Raw genomic sequence first — 25,263 nt, forward strand, 5'->3', positions numbered from 1 at the left:
GGAGGGAACCGGCCGTGCCCACTGGCGCCCGCGACCTCCTTTGGCAGAAAGGGAAGGCGAGGCTGCCGGTTCCCTGAGCAGACACGCCCGCTCCCGGCCCCCCCACCGTCCCAGCTCCCGGTTCTGGCAGAGGCGCTGGGGGCGGGGGTTCCGTCGCCAGCCCTGGGTCCCAGGCACCGAGCAGCGCCGTGTCTGCCGTGGTCACTCAGCGGGGGCGGGCGCGCCTCCATGGGGGCCCGTGGGTCTGTGAGCCGCGTGGCCTCAGGGCACCCTGTTCTCCCAGAGGCGGCCCTGGGTGGGGTGCAGACCGAGGCTGCAGGGTGGAGTGGGGGTGGCGGCCTCACGTCCCAGGGTCACCCTGTGGGACCTCCTGAGTCCCTTGTGTCTTGGGTCGTGGCTCTGCTTCTCCCTGGCTGCGCCTCCCGGAGTCTTTTCTGTGGAGGGGCAGCAGCCTGGGCATGCACTCAAGGAAACTTGGCAGAGATTTCCGGAAGGACTGGGTGCCCAGCCCCTGCTCTGGAGGCTGCCCTCAGTGCAGACCCCCCCCCCCCCCCCGGGAATGACGAAGGCCGTCCGGGGAGGGCAGAGGTGACCTGGTGACGGTGAGGAACAGCGTTCCTGCGGCAGGAAGGCTCAGAGGGCTTGGGAGTCTTGACGAGAAGTACGTGGGCAGGGGCCCCGGGACGGAGGGTCAGCGGGGGCCGGGCAGGCACAGGCGGACCCGCTGTGTGGGCAGGAGGGAGCCCCGAAGGCTTGCACAGCAGCTAGAGCGAGCTTTGGCCCGCATGTCCACGCCCCTGCCCACACCCGCCAGCAGCTTCCACGGCGCCTGGAACGCTGCTTCCCTCTTGGCGGTTCGGCTCTGGCCTCATGTCCTCTGCTGAGGCGCCCCTCGCCCTCGGGGACGTCGGCCCTCTCTGGGGTGCCCCTGCCTCCTGATCTCGCTGCTGCAGGGGCACGTGGGGCCGGGCGTCCAGAAGGCTGGGCTGTGTGCACATCGATGCAGGAGCAGGACGCGGGGCGGACGGGGGCTCTGAGGGCATCTCCCTGCTTCGGGGCTGCAGGGGGCTGGTGGGAGCGGAGGGGCTGGCCAGGCAGGGACAGCAGGTGGGTCCACTCGGCGCGCGGACCGAAGGGAGCTGGGTGCTGGGCCCCAGGATGAGTAACTGCCTCTGCGAGCCCAGCGACTTACTTCTCGCCCGAAGCCGGCACACGGCCCCGCTCCCCGGTGTGTGGGATGCACCCAAGGAGCCGGAGGGAGAAACACACTTAGCAGAGACCTGGTGCCCACCAGGGTCACACCACAGGCGGCGTGGGCTACGGTCACCTTCACTACCTGTCAACTCCTCCCCATCCCCAAAGCCCCAGGCCCACCAGCCCGCACAGCCTGACTGGCCCACAGCCCCTGCAGCCTGGAAGCAAACAGTAATGCGCTGTCGGACAGGGAGGCCTGGTTTCTCCACCGCTGGCTCCAAGGGCTGCTCTCTGGCCCCCCGGGACCCCCGCGAGGCTCAGACTCCCCGGAGGTCACACGGGCAGGTGGCCAGCATGGGGCCGTCTGGGTAGGATCCTGTGCCCAGAGCGAGCAGGAGCAGAGGCTGGCTGGGCTCAGGGTGTGTGGGTGCAGGAGAAGGGTCCCTCGTCAGAGGCTGAGTGCCAGGAGCTGGCGAGGGGGACGGTCCTGCTTCCTGCCGAGGCTGTGAGCGAGGGTTGGCTCTGCTCCCTACAAGGCCAGACCCCGCCTGGAGACCCTGGGTGGGCCCTGGGATGCTGTCCCCCCCCTCAGGTCCCCTCAGTGCCTCTGCCCAGCGGCCTCCCCGCCATGCTCTGCACACAGTATCTGGTAGAAGCTGGGGTTCCCCAGACAAAGTGCCTTTAGGGAGCTCTGTTTACGCAGATCAGGTCAAGCCTTACAATGTTAATATATAATAATAAGGGTATCAACTGCCCCCCGTGGGGCTCCGCACGAGGGAGCTTGTCTACCCCTCAGACCAGGAAGCGTGAAGTGACGGGTTTTTATTAGGAATCCACAGGCAGACTGGTTACCACGCTCACGTGCCCTGTGCCCAGCGTCCCCGTCCCCTTGCCCAGCACCTCGGGTCCCTTGGCAGCAAAGGCAAAGGCATCATGGTTCTTTCCAAGCCACCCGCCAGGCCCAGCTGCGTGAGTGCACAAGGCTGCCTTAGCCAAGTGAGGGGCCAGTCCCGTGATTGGAGGGAAGCCCAGATTCTGCAGCGGGGACGCTGAGCCCCGTCACCTGATGCCGGGGGTCCCCACCAGCCATCCTGGAGCCTGAGCAGGGTCTCAGCCAGAGCAGCAGCCTGGGGGGTGGGGACAGCCAGGGGAGTGCCGGGCCCCCACCCCACAGTCTTGGCTCTGAGGTAGGCAGACGTGAAGTGAGGGGCCCGTAGCCAGGGAGCTCCAACGTACATGGAAAAGAACATTCCTTATGGGAAGGGCCCAGCCCACCGGCTTGTGTGACCCTCCCACAGCCCTCGGAGGCTGATGGCGCTCCTCTGCTCTCTCGAGGGGGAAGACCGAGGCTCAGAGCGGCCCGTGACCTGCTGGGCTCACACAGTGGAATGGGGAGCCAGCCGGGAGCCAGGCATCTCTCCCCCAGCCCACAGCCCTGAGGCTTGCAGGTACCCTGCCCACCCCATCCGTCGCCCCGAGGGGGCCTTCTCTGTGGCAGTCTCCACCCGGCCTCCCAGAGGGCTGGGGGCCTGTGAGCGCTGGGCGGCTGGTGCTGGTGCGCGTCTGGGTGGGCAAGAGGCAAGTCACGTCTAGGGCGTCCCAGTGAGCAGGGAGCCAAAGGGGTCCCTACCCCCAGCCTTGCCTCCTCCCCTTGAGAACGCTCCCAGCCCTCGGCCCACATGCCACAGGCCCGTGGGAGACCCTGCTTCTTTCCCAGACGGCGTAGCCAGCCTCCAGCGGACTGTCCCTAATCTGTCCACAGAGGAAGCAGCTCTCCAAGGCCGGGCGGAGCCGGTGGGAAAGAACATGGAATGTGCCGGAACAAGCCACCTCATCCATCACTGTCCCTGTCTGCCTGTGGTTCCCAGCCCGCCCAGCTTGGCTGAGAACTGGCCACAGCCCAGAGCTCCCAGCCCTGGGGTTCTAGAACCTTCTTCTGCCCGCCTCCAGTCTGCAAAGCAGCCAGAAATAATAAGGTCCTGCTTTGATCATGTAGGGTCTGACCTACTGGTACCTCTACTGACCCTTGCAAAGGCCGTGGGAAAGTAGGAAGCTGAGCAGGTCACCCGCATCGGGCCCTTTGCACAGGGAGGGGTGGGCACCGACGGTAGGTCAGGAAGCCCCGGTGATAAAGCCCTGACTGTGTGCTGGGCCTGTGCCAAAGCCTCCTGCGATTCAGCTCAGCTCACCCGGCAACAAGCCTGCGAGGCAGGCATAGGAGGAAACCCAGACTCGAACCCAGGCCATCTGGCCCCAGGAGGCACTCTCTCTGTGGGGCTTTAGGGTGCTGGGGCCCTGCTCCGGGGTCTGCTGTCCTAGGATGGACACAGCCCCACCCCAGACCCCTCTCCTGGAGCGGACAAGCAAGCAGGCAGGGGTTCCTGAGGCCTGCGGGAGGCTGGGGGCCCCCAATTTTCTGAGCCCCCGCTGCATCCCCAGGAGGACAGGGCCTAGCCTCAGAAGCACCAGAGCAGAAGGCTCCTGGGGCTGCTGGCGGGCAGGGGTCTGGGAGTGTAGAGCCGGGGTCCTGCCCTCCTCTGTAAAGGGCAGAACACGGGGCTAGAGCAAGGGGTCTGGACACCACGCTGCCCTCAGCCTCCGTGTCCACACCTGTACATGGGGGTGGGGAGTGAGCACAAAGCGTGCACAGGGACCACTGAGTATCGCTGAGGCCGAGAAGACCACGTCCCCAACGGGGCCTGACTGGGCTCCTGGCTGTCACCCAGTCGTCATAGCTTCCTTACAGGAACACAAGGAGGAGAAAGCCCCCTCGAGGTCGCGGGCCAAGGCCAGTCTCCCTGGGTGCGCCACACCCCTGTGACACAGTGAGCCTGTCTGCCTGTCTTCCCTATCCTCCAAGAGGGGAGGGAGCACGGGGCAGAGCCAGGGGCAGGGTCTGTCTCTGAATTCCCAGCTTCTGCCCTCAGCCGGGTAGCAGGCCAACATTGTAACACCCCAGCCAAGGTAAACCCATGCACTTGGCTTTCTCGGGAACCAGAGGGGAAAGCTGGTCCTTCTAAGACATATTTCCTGAACCTGCTCACGGGGTCCTCTGTGCCTGGCCTGCCCCTTCTCTGTCCTCGTCTCCCATACCCTCCCTCATGCAGACTACTCAGCTACCCCTACCTCAGGGCCTTTGCACAGACCATTCCCTCTGCTGGGGATTCCTTCCCTGGATTCTGTTAGGGCTTGCTCACATCCTCTGCGTTTCTGCCTCAAGGCGACATTCTCTTGTATAACCGAGTGCTTAGAACAGTGCCAGGCACACAGTAGGTGTTCAATAAATCCTCACTGAGTGAAAAACAGGACAACCGAGGGAGGCCCAGTTCACTGACAGCAACCTCCCTGGTGTCACGGCTCCCTTCTAGCAGATGTGAGCCCCGACTCTCCACCTTGCCTGCCCGGTGGGGCTGGCCAGAGATGGGGGTGGGGAGGGAACCTCTGCCCTAGCAGGCCGGTGTCAGCTGTCCCCACTCTGCCTGCCTGCTCCGCAGGGAGAGCCCGTGGGTGCAGCGGGAGGTGGGGTGGGGGGTGCACACAGCCGCTATGTCCCAGCACGCAACATCCCGCTCAGGTTGGGTAACTCCAGAGGGAAGAGCCGCGACCCGTCCCCCGCAGACCCTCCTGGCCCCCGCTTTGGGCAGCCTGAGCCCGGAGTGGGGGTGGATCTGCCCGTCGGAAGCCCATCCTCTGCCCGTCCAGGCCCCGCCCGGGCTTCCAGGGTCCTGAACTGGTGTCCATTCACCTTCCTCTCCTGGAAACCCCCGAGGAAAGCTATCACCTGCGTGACACACAGGGACACTGAGGCCCAGACGCACACAGCAGGGGAAACGCCCCACGGGGACCCAGGGTCCAGGCTGATGCGGCTCCCGACCTTCCCCATCGGGTCCAAACCGTGGTGTGGCCTGCGGGGAGACCCACGACCCTCCCCGAGCTGCCTGCCCAGCCTCCGGCCCCCAGTGCCCCTCCTTCCCAGGCATGGTCCCCGGGGGGCAAAGCCCTGTCTCGCCGGGCCGCGCCGCTCACTGACAGGATGAGGACAGCGAGGGCGAGGCTTCGTCCAAGAACTCCCCACTTGGCGGGTCTGAAGCCACCCAGACCAGCCGGACACCGAGCTCCGACAGATAAAACACCACGACGCGTCTGAAGGGAAACCAGGCAGAGGGGCCCACGGCGAGGCCATGGCTGCTCCCGCGCACGCCCCGAGGGCAGGCCCCACCGGACGGGGGCCCGGCCTGTGAGGGTCCGAGCAGCGGCAGTGGGTTTGGGGAGCCCTCCCAAAGTGCTCAGCGCCGCTGGGGTCTCCCCGTCCGCGAGCGAGGGCCTCATGGGAGAGCCAGGTGGAGGCAGGGGCCGCAGGCCGTAGGAAGAGCGTCCCACGCGGTCCCCACCCTGACCTGAACTCACCAGGCACACAGAGACCCCCTGGGAGGCCGCTGAGCTTGGTGTGGGTCCCAGGCCAGAGCGGCCAGCTGGCTGGGCACCCCGGGTGTGGGGTGCAGAGAGCAGGAGCCCAGACCTCGGACACGTGGTACTGCCCCCGCAGCGAACCCCTCCTTCACAGCTGCCCTGGGCGGCCTGAACTTGGCCTGGCCGGTGTCTCCTCTGGTCCCAGGTCTCTCAGAGGCCTCCCTGATTAGGGGCGAACTTCCTGGGGCCTCCCATGGCATGTGTGGGACCAAGAGGAAAATTGAACCCCCAGGAAGAGACACATTCTGGAAGGTCTGAGCAGTGATGGGCGGTGGGGGGCACCAGGCTGGGGTGACGGGCTTGGGGGCTGCTTGCCTCCCGGGCAAGCCCAGGACAGCGGCTGACCCGGACGGCAGGTCTGACCAGGAGGCTGACCGAGGCCGGTGTCAGACGGGAGCCCTGTCTCTGACCCCCAGCAAAGCAACGCGGGGCGTTCAGCGGGGGCAGCCCTGATGAGTCCCAGGCTCTCCCCGTGTCTGCTTTCCAGCAGGCATCCGCCGCCCGATGAAGTCACAGTACAAAAACACAGGATTCCTGCTGCTTTCCCCTGCACAGGGCGGGGTGAGCCTCCCTGCCTGCGAGTGCAGGAGCCCAGCATGTTCCTCCGGAGCCTCCCGCCAGGCTCTCGGGGCCGTTCCTCTGGCTGGGAATCTGCCCGCTCGCGCCCTTCCCATTGCTCTGTGCTGAGCCCCCAGAATGCCTGTTCCCAGGACCCTGCGACCCCCTGCGGCTGTGGGGCTGGTGGCAGAGGTCACAGGTCACCATGGTGACAAAAATGGGCCAGGTGCAGGAGAGTGGGGTTCCCCTCTGGCTCCGCAAACAACCTTGAACTCGGGAAGACGACCCCAGCATGTCTCTGAGCCTCGGTTTACCGGCTGATAAAATGGAGCCTGTAACTCCCGCTTCTGGGGCGGGGGTGGTCTTGGATGAGGAACCCAGGAGGGCTTCTCAAGGTGGCAAGCCCGCCGCTCCTCCAGGCCCGTCTCCGTCTCCTGGCTGGAACATCAGTGACATTTCTAATCTGGGCCTCGCTGTCCACACCTGTGACACAGGGAGGGCAGAGCCCACCTGGAGGGGTCGCAGCGGGTGGCCCGGGGAAAACATCCAGCGCTCGTGGACTGGGCATGAGTTCAACAAGCTGTTAGGGCCCAGAGCAGGCCCTGCCGTTGGGGTCCCGGGGGAAGGGGTGTCCTCTGCACGCCGCCCACCTGCCCAGCTCTGAATTTCAACTGGCTCTCTTTTGCCAAGAGCTGCCCCTGTGCCCGGCTCTGAAGCCATCTGTCACTCAACTCCTCCTGAAAAGGCCAGCAGGTGTTGTTAGAGCTCCAAGGTAGAGTGGGGGAAACTGAGGCATAGAGTGGTGATGTCCCCGGCCCCGGTCACACAGCCATCACACAGCAGATGGGTCCAGCTCGAAGGCTGACGTCCGCACCTGCTGGCAGAGGAGCTTGTCCCTTCCCGTGGACGTGCGCAGAGCCCACCCACAAGGCGGACGGTGAGCCTCTGTCCAAGCGTGACGGGGTCCACAGGAGAGTGTCAGAGGGGTGTCAGGGTGACAGAGGGTCACCCTGTGTAGCCGCCGGGCTGCTGACATCTGCTCAGCAGTGACAGGGAGACGGTGGGCCTGGGAGGTCCCTTCCACCAACCAGATAAACACAACGGGCCAGGCGCGGCACTCACGGAAGCCCCTTCCGGCCCCCGCCCAGCGGTCCCTTCCAGGCCGGGCCCACTCACCGCCTCGGACCCAGCTACGAGGCCCCAGGCTGCGAGACCTCATCCCGGACACAGCAGGCCTGCCTGCTCCCAGCATCTCTAGAAAAGCGGGAACTTGTACACTGTCCAGATGAACCTGGTCTCATCAAGGCCTGGGAGGAGGGCACGACTGTCCCTTCTTGTTTCAGGCCTCATGGGTGGCAGGCGGATGGGCAGACGTCTGCCCGTTCCCTGACTCGGGCAACTTCCTCCTCCCTCCTTCATTCCTGTCTAGCCCTCCCGTCCTGCCGCAGGGCCTTTGCACCTGCTGGAACACGACCCCAGATCTTCACAGGGCTGGCTCCTCATTAGTCAGGTTTGGTTCAGATGTCCCTCCTCGAGAAGCCTTCCCCGACACCCAGGCCCGAGCTGCCCCATGGCACGTGCCCTCCGACACCTGCCTTCCATTCCCCTGGAGCACTGGTCTGCACCTGCACTCACGTGCTGGTTCTCGCTCTGGTCTTTCTGTGCACCGCTAACCAGAACCACGCCGGACACTTGGCAGGTCTCCAGCAGACTTTGAAGCTTTACTGACTGGCCTATGAGAGCGAGCGTCCCCACCTGCTGTAGCGTGGGGCACGGGGTTGTGACATGGGGCACGGGGGCTACAGTGTGGGGCATGGGGCTGCGACGTGAGGCACGGGGTTGCGGTGTACAACAGAGCGAGGGGGCCAGCTCCCCGGACAGCCACGTGTACCAACACAGACGACTCTCACCACAGCAGAGCCACGGACGCCAGAGCCACGGATGCCAGAGCCACGACCCACATGCCAGGCAACGCCATTTTCACAAAGTTCGGCAACAGGCCAAGGGGCATCTGACTCTTAATGTAGGAGTCAGGAAACGTCCCTCTGATGGAGAGCCCGAGAGGGGCCCGGACTGGGGCGGGCCAGGCAACCTTTGTGACCGGGCACGCTTCGGGAGTTCAAGCCGTGGACTTCCGTGGGTGCCACTAACTGCAGAAACGAGCCCGTGGGGCCCACTCTGATGGACGGGACAGTGACCCACGCACACTGAGAGGGGACAAGCGCACGCGGTTCTATCTTGAAAACAAACTCATGCACAGAAGAATGACCAGACACGAAGGTGACCGTGGCTTCTGGGTCAAAAACAGTTCAGAACCAGCACATTCCCTGCCTCTGTTTTCCGGAAGAGCGTGGGATTTCCGCTGGGCCACACAGCTCAGAGCTCCGACCAGCTGCAGAAGCCTCAGGCCAGCCTCAGACAAGCGGGAGAGGCGAGTCCTCAGCCCTGAGCCCTGCGGACGGTTCTGCATCCCAGGCCTTCCAGCAGCCCAGCAGCCAGCAGAAAGTTAAAAGGCCGGGGACGGGAGAGCGCAGAGCTGCTGCAGTGAGAGCCTTCCGTGCTCTCCTGCTCTCCTGCTCTCCGAAGGGCCACGAGCACCATCCAGATGCCGGGCCCACTTGCCCTGTGGCCGGCAACACAAAGGAAGCACATTCCTCGCCCAGCTGCTGCGGCCAGCGGCCCCCTAAGAGCTGTGGGGGAGGCACCCTGCCATCTGGCCGCCTGCTGGGGGAGGGGCAGTGGGAGGAAGGGGGGCCCTCCTTGTCCCGCACTGGTCCTAGAGCTCCGGGAGCCCTCTGCGTGCCAGCACACCCGCGTGTGACCGGGCTGTGACAATGAGTGCGGTGGCCCGGCTGCCCGGGCAGATGGGCGGATACGGGAAGATAAGTGAGCGGGGGAGGAGGGATGGACGGACGGACGGACGGACAGACAGGCGGGCGGGTGGACGGAAGGACGGATGGGTGAGTGGACGGGGCTGGATGGTGGCTGGGTCCCTGGGTCCGTGGACGTCAGGAGCCAGGCTGCGCTCTGAGGTTGGGGGGGGTCAGGTGGGCAGTGCCACCGACGGCCCCGGGCACACAGGGGGCTGTGTGGGGACACAGTGGGTGTCCAGTGTCAGAGGAGCTTCTAGGGAGAGGTGGAGTCGCCGCTGGAGCCAGACGGCCGTGGGGTCTGCACACCCTAGAAAGGCTCCGGGTCTTTCTCCGACGGCAGGGGGACCGCCAGCAAGCACGGGTTGTGTCCCGTCCTCGCGGGGAGCACGTGAGAAGGCGGGTCTGCGGCGGGTCTGGAACACCCCGCGGTGAGGACCCTGCAAGGTGGGAGGGAGACGCCACGGAAGGCTTCAGGGGCCCCTAAACCTCATTAGTTTAAAAAATGGGCAAATTGGTCGCATTACCACCTTGAACTCGCCAAAGGAAAGCTGCCCAAATTGAAAATAGCGGTGGTGCCCGCGTGAACAGAAACGAGGGACGGGCGCCCTCGCCCACGCACACTGACAGCCTTTCTCCCGAGGGGCAGGTGCGTGTCCTGCCGGGCCCAGCCGCACACGGCAGCGGCCTCGTCTACGCGTGACCCGTGTGGACCTGCTTCACCTGCCGCTGCCCACGGGAGGCAGAGATGCGGACTGGCCCGAGGCACCCGGCACCTGGCGGCCTCTCGGAGCCTCCCGGTCGCCCGTGGTGGGTGCAGACCCCGCGCCCTGCCAGCGGCCCCCGAGCGGCCCCGGGGGACACCGTGCAAGCAGAAGCCGGAACAGGCGAAGCTGCAAAGAGCAGGCGCTCGGCCGGCCGGGGCGTGGGGAGGCCGGTGGGCCGGCCGGGCTGCGGGAACGCTCTGAGGCTCCCCACCTCGGATGCAAGGACAGCCTGCCCGCAGGTTCTCCTGAGCTGCGGTGAGCCTGCCCCCATGGGGTTGCCTCCAAGCACCCGTGGGTCCGGGACGGGGGAAGGGGCAGGCCTGTGTCTGTCTCGGCCCCACGCAGGAGCAAAGGAAGACCCACTACCCTGGGGACAGCAGCCCCAGGGCTTCCGGGGCTCCGATCCCTGACATCAGAGGGTGGTCCTCTTGCCTCCGCCGTCACAGGGGGGAGGGGGCTGCTGGCAGGGTTCGCACTTCCTCCGGCGGGGCAGGAGGGCAGCCCCGATGTGTCACAGCTCCCAGCACCGGGGCCCTCTCTGCCCTCACTCCCAGACACTCAGAGAGGGGCAGGTCCTGACCCCAGGTCACACGGCACTGGAGAAGGGCTTGGGTCCCCTGCTCACCTCCTCCAGTATCCATGGCCGTGGCTGATTTCATGCTCTCAGCTCCGTCACATGGGAGAGGCCTGGGGGCAGGCGGGTGGCCTCACACCACATCCAGGAGGGAGGGAAGACAGCTGGTGTCAGGGCGCCTGCTGGGCATCCTGAGCCGGGAGCTCTGGGAAACTGTCTTCCCAGGGCCCTCTCCCTGGTGGATTCTGGAACATTCTGTCTTCTTGCCCTCGGAACCGTCAAAATGCCCCCGATAGTCCAGGTGCCAAAAAGGCACAGCCCGGACTCCTGCCATGCAGGTATGGCCAGTGGCCTCGGGGCTTCACACACCCGGTTCTCAGGGCCAAGATCTTCCCATGCGTTCTCGGAAGCCTCTGGCCAAGCCTCGCCAGCTGCCCCGCCGTCTACACCTCTTCCAGAGAAGTTGCCTCGTGCCCGGGGTGGGCCTGCGCCGGGGGCCAGAGGGGCGGACGTCGGCAGGTAGGGGACCCCTGCTCCCGCAACGCTCCACCAGCAAGGACACTGGGTGAGGAAAGGTGACCCCCGCCCCCGGGAAGCAGCCTCTGTGGCCAGTCCTCGTGGAGCCCTCCAGACAGTTCCAGACACGCGCGTGTACACGGAATCCGGCGTGTGTTTACTAGGGAAAGACAAGCACGGGCACCCCCAGGCCACCCCGTGCGACCCCAGCTCTTCCCCACTGGGGCCGCGGCCTCTTCTCCAGAGACGACCAGGAGGCCGCGCTCAGGCTGCAGGGCTCGCCCCCCCCTCCCCGCACACCTGCCCCCTGGGGCTGATTTACTCTTCTTCGGAGAGTCAACGGGGACCCAAGCAAGAACGAGCACCTGTCCAGCCTGCCACAGCCGCCAGGCATGCAGTAAGTGCCAACTTAGAACCACCCTATGAACAGGCAACTCCCCGAACCCTTCGCGCACTGGCTCTTCTGTCCTGCCCTCGACCCTGAGAGGTGGAGAAGGGGCTGGTCGGCACCCTGGCCGCTGTCCCCCCAGCACACGCGGAGCCCACCACCTACCCCCTTCTTCGTGGAGAGCGCCTGTGACCATGGAAGGTTCTAGAACTGTGCATCCCAGGCACCACGAGCAAGGTGGCCGTGTGACGCAGACCTGACCCTGGACTCTCACTTCGTGTTCCCGAACGTGGCGCAGGCTCCCACGACGGAGGCACAGCCCCACCCCCAGGGCGTGGCCGCGGAAACCGCAGGTGCCAAGGGAGGCCCCGCCCTCCCCACGCAGCGGGGAGCCACACCAGCCGCCCCCATTCTGCCAGGACGGCCGGGGTCCCCTGCGCCCCAGAGCCACCCGGGGAGGCGCCACCGGGGGCCGGCGTCCCCACGACCCGGGAACAACACCTCCTTTCTGTGAATTTAAAGAAAACAGGCTCCCGTGGAAGCCAGCCCTTTAAACAGATGTTTCCTCCTGGCGGGGCCTCCCCTGCCGGCCCCGCGGCTCCTCTCACGCCCTCACGCCGAGGCGCAGGGAGACCAAGCGGCCGCAATTCTTTTTAGGAAGAGGGAGGAAAATATTTTTAAAAAATGTGTTTTACAAGCCTGGCTTTGCCATTGTTTATGTAAACAGGTAAATTGTTTCCTGCCTCAATTAAAAACATCTGCCACATAAATGAATACCAATTAACTCATCCTGTTTTTAATTACTCTGTTAATTACACGCAGGCAGCAGAGAGGACGGCAGGGCGCAGGGGAAGCCGAGCGCCGCCCTCCCCCAGCTCGGCACGGAGCCGGCGTGCGTCTGGCTCCTGGTGGAGGAGGGCGGCGGGGGGCGGTGGCACGGAGCCAGCCAGGATTCCCCGACCCGGCCTGGAGAGTGGGCGCCGCTCCCCGGGGCCCCCCGCTCTCAGCAGGGAAGGTGCGGGCCCCTCCAGCATGCCCGGTGTCCCCACCACCCTGCTGCCACAGGCCCCCTGTGGCCCCACGGCTCCGCCTTGTCACCGGACAGGAATGGTGGGGGTTCAGGGCGTCCCCTCCCCTCCTGGCCCCACTCTGCTGGGGAGGGAGGCGGCCAGAGGGATGGAGGCCTGGACCTCCCGCAGGAGGGCCTGGCTGGGGATCGGAGCGAGCCGCTGCTTACGGACACTTGTCTTAAGCCCTGGTTGCTGGAGCTCGCAGCCCGCTCAGAGCCGTCTCGCAGGGGGCTTTGCCCCGACCCCTCCCAGCCTGGCCCACCACCCCCGTCCACAGCCAGCACCACGGTCTGATCGCACAGCCTGCCTGCCTGCGTCCCCCCGTCCAGCCCAGCGCATGCAGCAGGTGACCGCCGAGGACACACGAAGCCACATGGTCATGGAGGCTCTGGAGGGCGCAGCCTGTCCCAGGTCCTATGGCTCACGCCTGTGCGGGGTCTGCATCCCACAGCCACGTCCTGGCTCTCCGTCCTGGGGCATCTCGGGGTCCCCACTCACCCTGCCCCCCTCAGATGCGTGTGGCTGTGGAAGGCTGGCCCCAGCCCTTCCCCTGGGGTTTCTGGTTTGTAGAGGCCAAGAGGGTCAGGGCTGCTGGCTCTCAGAGCCTGTCCAGGCTGAGAGACCTGAAGGTCTCCGCCCACACGCCGAGTCCAGCCACGTGGTGGCCACCAGGGCCGCTCATGAGAGCGAGCGAGCCTGGGAGCTCTGGGCCAGCTCAAAAGAGAGAGAGGACGGCGATCCACGAGCCACGTCAGCCCTGGGCATTGGTGTGGACACAGATCGATCAGCCACTCAGCCCTGGGCATCGGTGTGGACACAGATCGATCAGCCACGTCAGCCCTGGGCACCAGCGTGGCCAGAGGGGTCCATTCTCTGTGGATGTCAGTCCACCCCTCACTCCACAGGTGGGGAACCTGATGCTCACAGTGTTCTAGAACATTCCGCCTGTCTTCTTATCTGCAGGTGCCTGCACTGGGAGGGGGGCTTCCCCGGGAGGTCAGCAACACACAAACGGACAGGCCATCCGCAGGGGCAAGTCCCTTCCACAGCCGGTCCTGCTGGCAGGCCCGAGATGCTGGGGACAGGCTGCTGTCTGGGGTCCCAGCCACAGACGGACGACAGGGACACACAGGCCAGAGTTCCTCCGACAGCCTGGGACGCTGTTCTGTTATCGAACGGCCATGGTGAAAACTTAAGACCTGCTACTCCTCCCAGGGGCCGAGAGGGGTCACGAGACAGCGTGAAGCACACAGTTAAGACGGACAGAGCGGGGTTACGGCCCCGTCGGGACCCCAGCCTGGTTCCTCCAAACATCCCGAGTCCCCCCAATTCGGCGGACGGGGTGGTGGGACCTGCAGGGGACTCACAGCCTGCCCCGGACACAGCAGCTAGGGGCGGGGTGGGTACAGCCTCTGGGTTTGAAGTCCCGTGGGTGTCCCCCTACTGGCTGCGGGCTCTGGGCTAGTCCCCTGGCAGTGCGAGGCTTCAGCATTTCCCGGACTTGCCTCCACTTTGCGAGGGCCCAAGGACGCTGGGCTCTCATGCAGGCCTCTCTGCTGATTACTTCCCGCTTGCCTCCCCTTCCAGGCAGCCCACCAGGCTGAGCTCCTATGTGTTGTCTGGTACTTTCCTGAGCCACTGGGCCCGAGACCCCATTTCTCAGGACCTGCCCTCATGCTCTCAGTGGCCTTGTACGCTCAGACCGCAGCCTAGGGTGAGGGTCTCCTTCAGACCCTCTGCCGCAAACTACCCCTTCCCACACCCACCAGCCATCCTAAGGATCTGGGTGGCTGTTCTGGGGCCTTCAGCCAACGTGAGCGAGAAGACGCATCTCTGCTGGCAGGGACTCATCGGGGGCAGGGCTCCCCACAGCACATGGGACGCTGGCTCGCTCGCACACAGCCCGAGGCCGGCTGAGCCCGGCGACTGTCCTCGCGGCAGCAGGAAGCAGAGTCCGTCCCCAAGGCCCGTCCCTCGCTAGCCATGGTTGGTCCAGACACGGGGGCTCACGCTGCCACAAGGTGGTGTCCACCTGCCCACTGGCCGTGGTCCCCTGCGAGACAACCACCGGGAGAAGACTCTCGGTCCTGCACACCCCCAGCCCGGGGGCCGCGGCTCAGGGTCAAGAGTGGGGACCCCACACGCTCCTGAGAGGCCGAATGGGCCACAGACATGGCCGAGCCCCGGGGTTGAACCCCAGTGACTTTGGGCCAAGACTCACCCTCTCTGTGTGGGGAACGAATTCGGGGGGGGGGGGGGGGAGCTTGCCCGAAACCTGAATCATTTCTGCCTCAAACCACAGAATCACATCCCACGGGTAAGACGGGCATCAGGGCGACGTTCGTAACAGAGACACGGTCCTGAGAGAACAGGACGCCACCGGCCAGTGGGCACTCACTGGGGTCCAGCCTGGGGTGCGGCGTCCCCACCCTGCACCAGCCCCAAGCTGGGCCGTTTCGGGGGGCAGGGAGGGCAGGAGCCTGGTGCTGGTGTTCGTTGGACAGTGACGGGGGCCATGGGCACCACGGGCAGAGTGCCCGTGTGCAGCCCTGCCCCCTCCCTCGCCGTGGGAAGGCACCAGGCAGGCAGATGGGCCCGGGGCTGGCGCAGCCGCGGTGGCAGCTGTGTGTGGGGGGAGCGGGGGGGCACGCGAGGAGCCGCCTCCCTCCGGGAACCTTCTGCATGTTTTGACGCATTCCACCAAATGGTCTCACAGAAGCTTGAGGGGACCTGGGGTAGGTTCCTGCTGAGTCAAAACAGCCCCGGGGGGTCTTCTGCAGGGGTGGCTCCTAAGGCTGGTGGAGGACGTCTCCCCTTTGGCAGCAGGGAAAGCTGGGGCTCAGAGAGGCTGGGGACACGCCTGAGGACCCGTCCCAGGCCTGGGGGTGCCCCTCCGGCCCGATGGGCTGGGCAGGGCCCGTGGAGTGCCCTTTGCTGATGGAGCGTCTGGCTTACCTCCGGGGGTTTCGGGGCCGCCCCGAGCTCCTGGGGCCGCTGCAACCTTGTCTCCCATGAGCCCTCAGGCCAGACCCCATGTCACACACTCTGGGCAGCCAAGGCTTCCAGCCCCCTCCCGTCGCCCTCCCACGCACAGCCCACCCACGAGTCCCCCGGCTGGTCCTCACGTGCGCTGCCCATCCTCCTGCCCCAGGGCCTTTGAGCGGGCAGATCCCCATGCCTGTCCCTGTGCTGGCCTCCTCTGAATGTGTGTCAACCACAGAAGCCCGGCTAGCCTTAATGGGGGGACTGGATTTCCGCGGCACGAGAGAGTGCCCTATCTCCCGACTCGGAGAAAGGGGGAGGTCTTAACTGTGCACCCAGGCCAAGACCCGGGGGTTTAAATTCTGCCCTGTGTCCAGACTGGCTGGGGGAGCCGAGGGTCTGCCGGTCCTTCTGCAGGTGCCGCCCCGAGAAACAGCACAGGAGGAAGATGGGCTGTAGATGCGCCCACAGGACACACCCGCGAGTGTCCACGGCCCCACAGGACACACCCACGAGTGTCCACGGGTGTGTCCACGGCTCAGGACCCGTGAGGCGAGAGGCGGAGACAACCTGATGCCCGTGCGCCACCGGCAGCCAGCGCTCTTCGCTCCGTGAGGAGGGACGTGTGGCCGCGGCGACGTGTGTGTAAACCCTGAGCACAGCAGCCAGCCACAAAGGCCACAGGGTGCGCGAGCCAGGCCACCTGGATGGGAGCGGATCTGCGGTCGTTGGGGCTGGATGCGGGGGTGGCAGTGAATCCTAGCGGGGATAGGGTCTCTGGGGGGATGACAAAGTCTGGGGGCTAGAGGGTGGTGACGGTTGCATGACAGTGCGAACGTTCTAAGTGACACGGAGGTGTCGTAGGGCAGCGCCTCCAAACACGAAACTGCACTTGTAGCCGTACGGACAAGACACGTGAAAGCAGGGACTCGAAGTGACGGCCGCGCCCCGCGTTAGCATCAGCCTCGCCGCAGCCAAAGGGTGGAAGCAGCTCGAGGGCCCCCCGCAGAGGAATGGTGAGCAGACGCGGTCCATCCACCCGGTGGCCGGTGACTCAGCTGTCACAGGGAAGGCCGTTCTGACACGGGCCACCGCGGGGGTGGACCTGGAGGGCACGAGGCTCAGGGAGGTCAGCCGGTCTCAGAAGCACCAACACGGCAAGAGTCCCTTCTCCCAGGTCCCCAGAAGAGTCCGACCCACAGACACAGAAACAGCTGGCAGGCGCAGCACGGCCAGGGCTCCGGCTAGGGGAGATGAGAAAGGTCCGGAGACAGACGGCACGGCCAGTGCACAACAGTGTGGATGTATTTAACGTCGCTGGACTGACCCTGAGAAATGGCGCAGGCCAGCAGTTTGACGCTCTGTGTGTTTGGCCACAATTAAATAAAACACCCAGTGGGGAGACTGAGGCCAGGCATGAAGGGACTTCCCCACCTCTGCCTTCTAGCGGCCCGTCTACACTGCTAACAGCACAGGCTGGGCACGGCTTAACCGCGGCTCGACTGCGGAAGGACGGCAGCTTCCCTCTTCCCAGGCTCTAGTCCCTTCTAGACCCTAGAGGCGGCAGGCCGGCTGCGGCCCTCGCCGACCCCTGCTCTGGCTCTCCCCTGGGGCTGCTGGCGTCGAGATTGAGGAGGGCAGAGGCCAGGCCTGGGCAGGCTGGTGACATGTGGCTTCTGTCTATGCTCCCCACACCCAGTACGTGTAGGCACGCCCCGGGGGGTCTCACTGGGCTGAAGGCCTTTGTAATGTGAGGGTTACCAGACAGGAAGGGGTCCGGGCAGTAGCTTCGGGGGTCCCAGCCCCTTCGAGAAGCAGACATGAAGCCCTCCACACATGTGTTCAAGGGAGGTCAGGTCCAGTTCACAGCCACCTCCGGACCCGTGTCCTCAACCTCAAAGCCCCAGACCCTGGGCAAGCTCTGACCTCACTTGGAAAGAGAAACTGTGTCCACCCCAGCCTGACAGGGCCAGGTGCTGTGCTGGGTCCCCTGACCAGGTACTTGACTGCCAGGCCCGCTGCGATGCAGAAAGGCGGGCTCACGCGGACGCAGAAGAGCCGGAAGGGCCCGCCCACACGATACGCCGAGGAAGGTTGGTGCGGGGGCCACGGGGCGACAGGTGTCTAGGGACAGCCTATACAGACACGCTGACTGTCAACCTGGACAGTCCGTGTAGTGTAGACGGTAGTGACAGGTGTCCCGGGACAGTCGTGCAGGTGTGTGGTGACAGGTGTCCTGGGGATAAAGTCCCATCTGTGAGTCCTCTGCTAGCCATCTCGCTGGACGCCAACGTGGGTCTCCGGTCTGCGGGGTCCTGGCAGGGGCTGGCCTACTCGGACTTCTGAGCCGGTTCCCCTGAGCCTGGGGACCCTCTACACGCAGCTCCCAGGGGCTGTAGTGCAGACGGCCTGGGAAGACGAGCTGGGGGCCCGATGCTGCTGGGCCCTGCTGTGGCAGTCAGCCCGTGGGCTCCCAGTCCCTCCTCCTGGACACACAGGCCAGCACATGGGCTCCCCCAAGTGCGTGAGGGCAGCCGCCCTCTGGACAGCCAGGTCAGAAGTCACGCTTCCTTCTGGTCTGGTTTTCACACCTGTACACACCCATTATGCACTCTCATTCACACACTCAGACACACGAGGACTCCATAGGCAGGAGGACAGCTCAGTCACGATCCCTGGAGTGTGGCACTCCGCTTCTGGCCGGACACCCCCCCTCCGGGGAGAGGGTCCTCCCCGCCGTCCTCACAAGGCAAAGAAGGAAGTAAAAGTGGCTGAGAAGGACCCCCTTTAGGAAAGAAGCTCCCTGGGCCGCGTGTTCCCAGACACACAGACTGTGGGGCAGAAGGAGCCTCTGAGCTGGTGCTGGGACCTCCATGTGGCACATGCAGGGCAAGGGGCAGAAGGTGCAGCTTTCCCTGCACACATGCACTTTCTGGAGACTGACCAGGACACAGCTTCCCTCAGCTGTCCGGCCCTGACCACCCTCTCCCAGGGCCCTGTGTCTGGACACGGTCCCCCTTGGTCTCCCCAAGTTCTGCCCTGCTCGGCCTTTTCAAAATGCAAATCCGACCCATCTCCACACTGTGCAGCCAGGCTTGGGGGCTCCAGGGACAAAAGCCAGAGTCCCCTCTGCCTCCCCTCTGCCCAGGGTCCTGCCATCTGGCCTTACCACCCAGCCTCTCCCTGCCTGGAGCCCCTCCCGCCCACCTCTGCGGCCCGCCACTTCCACGGGGCTGTCCCCAACGTTGCGCAGCACAGTGCCACCCCAGCCGTGCCCACGGCGGGTCCTCTGGGAATACCCTGTGCCCTCTGCCCTGTTCCGTGGGACCGTGCGGCCGTGAGCCGGCCGGCGTGGCTCCCCAGAACTGAAATGCCCGGCACGTCGAATGCATACGGAACTTCAAAGTCTCTTAGAAAAAAAAGGTCTCAATTATTTAAAAAGTCAATAGCAGAGTGAAAAGACATTGTGGGTACGTCGGGTTCAGTAAGTCGTACGGCTAACATCACCCTGTCTCCCTTTCCTGTTTTTAACAGGGCCACAGTCTAAGTAGTCACATGTGGCCACGTGGTGTCATGGACACGTCTGCTTTGCACAGGGGTGCTGGGCACAGCCCCGGGGCCCCCGAGGCTGGTGGGAGCCGGTGCTTCTGGAAGGGAGCGGCCCTTGAGAACATGTGCTGCGGGTGCGGCCTCCGGCCCGGGGCGCACGGGGAGTCGACCCTCTAACACGCGTCCCACGGGAGAAGCCGGTGAAACCCCACGCTTGCGAGAGGCACCCAGAGGGGCCACATTTTGGTGACAGGGACTCTTGGCACCCAATCAGACCGCGGCTGGGTGGGGAGGGTCGCAGCCCAGACCCCCACCCCACCCCACCCCGAGCCACCACAAGAGGGCGCGCTTCCCCTGTGAGTGCCGGAGCCGCCCCCTCCGCAGGACACCCCACCAGCCGAGGTGGGGGACCCACTGGACCGGGAAGCTCAGAGGGGCGCGACCCACGGGGGCCACAGCGGATGGACACCCCACAGCTGGGCGGTGTCCATCCTGCTTCCTGCCTGCAGACCAGAACCCGGCAGTGGGACAGGCCCTGGAGGCCCTGGGAGGAGTGGGTGGCCAGATGCTCAGAAGGATGCGGTCTCCGAGACGGCAGAAGGGCCACCCTGCGGCACCCGTGGCCATGCCTGCCGCGGACACCCACTCTATCAGCGGCGCAGGAGCCGTCTCTTCCTTGCGCCCGGGACACGGCCAAACAGATGCGAGCGGCACCCTCTGCCCAGGGCTGGCAGGTCCTATTCCGACGCCTCGGCACAGGGGAGGACAGCAGGAAGGGGTCCAGGCTGGGCTGCTGAGGCTGTGCAGCGTTGCCCAAGGGAGGAAGAGGGAGCCACGGGACCCCAAGGCCCCCCGCTCTTTGGGGACCCTGGAGCGGCAGAGACAGAGTCAGGTGACTGGGGTTCCTGGGTTGGAATCCCACCTCTGTCACCAAGTAGCCGTGGGACATGATGACCTCAGCTTCGGTGTCCCCTCCATGAAGTGGAAGGGGGAGAGGACTGGTGTCCCCGCACGCAGGGCAGAGGGTCAGCAGCGGGGGCCTGGGCTGCACTGTGGGACACAGGTGCGGGGAGAGTTAGTGCCCGCACAGGGCTGTCTGGGAGGGGCAGAAAGAAGGGTTCCCCCTCCGCAGAGCCACCCGGTCCCCGCACTCACCAGCAAACCCCAGGATGGCCACGGGGACACCGCAGAGTGGGAACGTGACGGCCACGTCCACAGGCCAGAGGGGAGCAAGGAGAGACTGCACGCCTCAGCGCCATCTGAAGAGGGGCGAGGTCCTGGGACTGCGTTTTGCATTTGAGACTGAGACACAGAGGGGTGAGCGACCTGCAGACGTCACACAGCCCCTGGAAGCCCGTCCAAGCAGCGGAACTCAGAGAAGCCCGTGTGCTGCCCACCCCTCCCCACCAGCCACAGTCTCCTCCTGCCCTGCCCCTGCCAAAGACTTTTCTCTGCCCCAGGACGGAGATGCACGAGCCTGTGCCCGGAATCCTCCCCAAATCTCCCCTGCCACGTCCACCAGGCTCCCAGCCTCAGAGGCACCCCAGGCCCCCGGTGGTGCCCAGCTGTGCAGTGCGCACACTGCGAACAGGACCAGTGCAGCCGCTGAGCGTGTGGGTGAACAGCAGAGCCGGAAGAGACCGCTTCCTTATTACTGCCAAATGCATCTCTGCTTTCCTTCCGAGGGACGTCTGGCTCACCGTGAGGTCCCAGGAATTACGAAAAGCAGAAGTCTTCACTTCTGTTTTCGTGCTGCAAACAGCACGGGTGGGAAGCGTCTCCTCGCACGTCTGAGGCTGCAACTCAGCTGTGTGCCCCGCGCCCCGGGTCGAGCTGTGAGCCCAGAAGCGGGAACTGGGAACTGAGTATCACTGCTACGTCCTGAGTTTCCATCCCGCAGCCAGACCTCGGCCTGGGTCCTTCCCCTGACGCTCTAAGGGCGGTTTCTGCTCTAAGAATGTGTTTCCAGACACCAAAGCCTGCACCTGCATTTGTGTCCTTGGCTAAAGGCAGCCCACCAAAGCAGCCGGGGCCAAGCCACCCCCTGCAGCCCTCACCTTCTGCATGGCCTCATCCAAGCCCCACATGAAGGGGACCCCAGCTTTGGGGGTACCTTGGACATAGAACCAGACCTGCTTGTTTGCCCAGAAGTCTGGGGTCACGACCCCAGGAAAGGGCTTGGAGGTGTGGCTCGCCACCCCCAACAGTCCTCTTGGGAAGACCGGGAGCTGCAGGGTTAAGATGGTCCAGAGGGTGACTGACCCCTTGAAGCCCCCAGCATGCTGCCCGCCCAATCTGGCTGGGACTCCAGACACCCGGTCTCCCCAAAATGTGACGGGTCCAGAGAAGGAGCCTTGGTTAAACCCTCTGAGTGCCCCCCACTGAGCCTGGGTCCCAAAGGCTGCACCCCAGATGGACATCCACCAACCCCAAGTTCCCAGGCCCCTCCTGCCCCTCCAGACTCAGTGGCCCCACTCTGTCCCTCTGGACGGCCGCACTGTGTGCAGACAGTGAAGGGACGGACACCACACACGGGGGCCTGTCTGCCCTCGGTCACTGGAGCAGTGTGGCACCTGCCCGCCTGCTTCTGGTGAACCTCTCCGGGCCTCTGGGTCCCCGCCTGGAAGATGGGACAGTGAGAGTGCCCCCATGCAGGTCTGTCGCAAGGTCACACACAAGGAAGCCCGGCCCTGCCCAGCCTGCGGGCCCTGATGTGACTTAGGTCACTCCTGCTTCAGGACCGCTCTGCGCCCGTCCCCTACGACGCAAGGGCTCCCTGCGACCTGCCTGGGGGCTGAGCCGCGGATGACCAACTCCTTCCGGGGCCGGTCCTCTGCAGTTACCAGTCCACGGCAAGCCCACCGTCTCACATGCCGGAGTCCGGGGGTGCAGGACGCCGCACCCCTCTACCACTCCACACGGGAGGGGACACCAGCTCCACAGCAGGCACGGAGTTTGTGTCCCCTCCTCTACTAGCAGACACACCATGTCCATGGGGTTCTCAATGGTGTCCGACGACAATGCCCCCTTCCCGCTCCTGTCCTCCCCCAGGGCGCCAGGGTGGGGTAGGGGTCTGCCCCTGGGCTTCCATCACCCAGACAGGATAGAGGTGTTCCTCCTCCCCATCCCAGAACCCAGGGGAACTCTGACTCTCGGCAGTGCCACGCTGATGGCCGTCACCGCTGCGCCCCATGGGCCTGTCCAGGGGAGGGACTCGCACCGGGGCATTAACCACTGGTCAGCACCCGGTAGTCAGGCCGGGAGGAATGTCAGCAGTCAGGCTGGGGCCGGGGGCCGGGGCACAGGTGGCCCTCACGATAGGGGGAGCAGCCGTCACCTGCAGTCTCGGCACGAAGAAGGAGCGGGGGCCTACAGGCAGGCGTGGGTTCCCTCCCTGACGGGCCCCCACCTCTCTGGGCATCAGGGAGATACGGTTCCCACACCCCCACCCATTGTCACCCTGCCTCCGGGAGCGGGAGCCGCTCAGCCAGGCCCAGGGACCCTTGCAGGTGGGGGAAGTGCGGGGGCAGGACAGGGCTGCCCCACAGGAGTGCCGGTTCCTCCTCGCAAGCAACGCTCTTTAGGCACCCACTGGATGCCAGCTCTTCGCCACGGGCCGGGGCCATGGGCCGCAAAGCCTCTTCCGTGTTTGGGATTCTGAACACACACGTGTGCACGCGCAGTGATACATGACTCAGAAAAGGACCTGGGACCCACGGGAACCAACAGCCATCCTGCAGGCCCGGGCGCCGTGGGAGGCTGGGGATGAATCAGACGGCGCCGAGCTCAGCCCACTGGTGGGGCAGCCGGGCGGGGAAGCCCAGCCAACGGCCGCGACAGTTCCGGAAGGTGGCAGGGAAAGGCATCGCCGGGACCCCACCCAGGGCTGGAGCAGCCGTCCGTCCCCCCCACCCCGACCTGGCAGCCCCGATGGCTTGGATCTTGAGGATTAGTGGCCCAGCCTGCCGGCGTCTCCAGATCCTTGCGTAGGAAGGAAAATTAATTTCTTCCAGTCATGCAGAAATGAAAATATGTGAGGCCGAATCAGAGATTTCCTGGAGGTGGGAACTCAGTTACGCAGATAACCCGGTGACCGAGGAGGAGCTCTAGGCCGGAAGGGAGTGCGGGGGGGGCCCTGCAGCCCCGGAGCGTCCCGCAGGGACAGGTGCGGCCGAAACGCCCCGGCTTACCAGCCCTGGCTGGCCTGTGGACAGCCTGGAGCACCAAAGGCCTGTCCCTTCTCCCTGGGCCCCCGGAGACCAAGGCACCTCCAGAGAAAGCCAGATTCCACCAGATAATTGGTCCTAACCTGACCTCCTCCTCCTGCCTTGTGCCTGTCTAGCTCTCGGGAGCGCAGCGCGGGCCGTACATCTGCTCCTGCTCTGCTCCCCTCTCAGTGTCGGGAGCGGTGGGGAAGCACAGCTGGGCCAGCTCCAGGCGAGCGCTTGATGGCTGCACATGGCTGCACGGAGCAGAGCCCTCTGCCTGCCCAGTGGCTGGGCTGAGTCTCCCGCTTCCCCCATCTCCTATCCTGGGGGCAGAAGGGGGGTGGGGCAAATGCCTGTCTGCGCCAGCTGTCTGCAAACGTGCTGGGGGACTGTGTGCCAGGCCCTCCTGCCCCTGCCCTTGCTGGGAGCCACTTCTGGGCCTCTCAGCCCTGCCCCCTGCCCCCCCAGGCTCCAACCCCAAGAAGTTTCTCAAACCTTGCAGCAACTTGCAGGAGCAAAGCTAGGGTACGGACTAGCTGCCCAGCTGACCCCGGCCAGCCCCAGTGCTCTTAGGGGCCATCCCCGGACCCTCCCATGTCTAGGGCCAGGAGAGGAAACGCAAGCCTGTGGGACATGCGGAGGCAGCATCCTGGCTGCTGGGCCAGAGACCCCGGCCTGATGCAGGAGCGCAGGGTCTCAGCTGCTCTCAAAGGAAATATTCTTCTCCCCAATCTGGAGCAGCCGGGAGTCCGCCAGCCAAGGTCCAAATGTGGGGAATGCAGTAATTTTTCTGGAGGAAGAGTGTGCATACTTGCTGGGGTCTGCCCACTCCTCTGTGGCTGCCCGGCCCAGCACACGCACGCACACACACACACACACACACCCATGCGGCTCCCAGGGGCGGGAAGGAGGGACAGCCCGAGGCTGTGTGTTCAGAGCCCAGCAGCTCAGAGTGTGGCTTGCCACCAGCCCCGCTGCCTTCTGCTCTCCGCGAGCCCGTCTAGGGCTGCTTTTCCAGCCATCTGTCCCTCCACGTCGGCTCACACCTCCCTCGGAGCGGAGCCGTTCCCACAGCCTGGCTCCCGGCCTGCCCAACACGCAGATGGACGGTTCCCAACGGCTGTGAGCAGAATCACTGCGTCCCAGGCATGGCTGCCTGCTGGGACCCCACGGAGGGCCCGTGAAGCCCCTATCCCCGCACACGGCGTGGCGGGCAGCCCCCTCCCCCAGGCTCTGGGCAGACCTCACCGCGCTTAACCAACCGGCCACCTACCTGGGGGCAGGGCTAGGGACTAAAACAAGACAGGAGACCCACCCCCCATCTCTCCTGCGGCCCCTCCCTGTCCCCTGTCCCCTGGATCAGGCCTTTTGTCAGGAAGCCCAGGCGCCAGACGGGGTGGGGGGGGGGGTGCGGGGCACCCCCCCTCCCCCCCGCCGTCCCCCCCTTTGGCTTCACCACCCCCCCCGCGGGTCAAGCTCTGCTCGCCCAGTGCGGTGCAGGGACCGAAGTGGGTGGGCACTGACTGGCCTGGCCCCACCCCGCCGTGGGCTCCAACTTTCCGAAGTGGGGAGGGGGCGCCCGGGGACTGCCCGCACGCTCCGCGCGGCGGCGAGCAGAGCCCCCCACCCCAGACGGCAGCCGCGGGCGGAGTCGGGTGACAGCGGCGGCGGCGCGCGGGACGCACGGGGCACTTACGGTCCGGAGGTCCGGCGGAGGCGGCCCGGCTCCTCGAGTGGCTCCTCCTCGAACTGGGTCCCCGCCCGCGTAACTTGGGGGCGAAGGCGCGGCGGTGCGAGCGGCGGGGCCGGGGCTCAGGCGCGCGGCGGGGCCGGGGCGCGCGGGGCGGCCGCCTGGGCCATGCCCGGGCTCGGCTCCCGCCGCTCGCTCCGCCCGCCCGGCCGCCCGCTAGGGAACAAAGCGCGCACGCCGCCCCGGGCGGTCTCCGGCCTCCGCGGCCGCCGCTCCAGCCGCCGCTCCTTTGACTCGCGGGCGCCGGGCTCCGGCTGCCGCGCGCTCGCCCGAGCGTCTCACGGGGCCCCGCGGCCCCCGCCCCGCGCGCTCCGCCCCCGCCTCCTGCCCCCCGCCGCCGCCGCCGCCGCTGCGCCACCTGCCTCCC

The 25,263-nt window shown here is 65.7% G+C and overlaps 1 protein-coding gene and 1 long non-coding RNA gene across 6 annotated transcripts in view; one reads left to right on the forward strand and one right to left on the reverse strand.

Annotated features, from left to right (window-relative positions):
* The window catches only part of CBFA2T3 (CBFA2/RUNX1 partner transcriptional co-repressor 3), a 74,819-nt gene that overhangs the window by 20,863 nt on the left and 28,693 nt on the right, over positions 1-25,263 (reverse strand). The window contains exon 1 of one of the 5 annotated variants that reach the window (XM_059383367.1): positions 24,843-24,982. The exons of 3 other annotated variants lie outside the window; for them this stretch is intronic. The gene's annotated coding sequence lies outside the window, so the exon portion shown is untranslated. Of the gene's footprint in view, positions 1-24,842; positions 24,983-25,263 lie in introns of those variants that run through there. One more of the 5 variants, XM_059383366.1, reaches the window with a different exon arrangement.
* LOC132005857 (uncharacterized) lies at positions 572-4,451 on the forward strand. The gene is made up of 3 exons (XR_009400924.1): positions 572-661; positions 2,530-2,642; positions 2,957-4,451. It is a non-coding gene; the product is annotated as an uncharacterized LOC132005857 (long non-coding RNA).

Source organism: Mustela nigripes, chromosome 17 (genome assembly GCF_022355385.1).
Source record: "Mustela nigripes isolate SB6536 chromosome 17, MUSNIG.SB6536, whole genome shotgun sequence".
Classification (NCBI taxonomy): Eukaryota; Metazoa; Chordata; class Mammalia; order Carnivora; family Mustelidae; genus Mustela; species Mustela nigripes.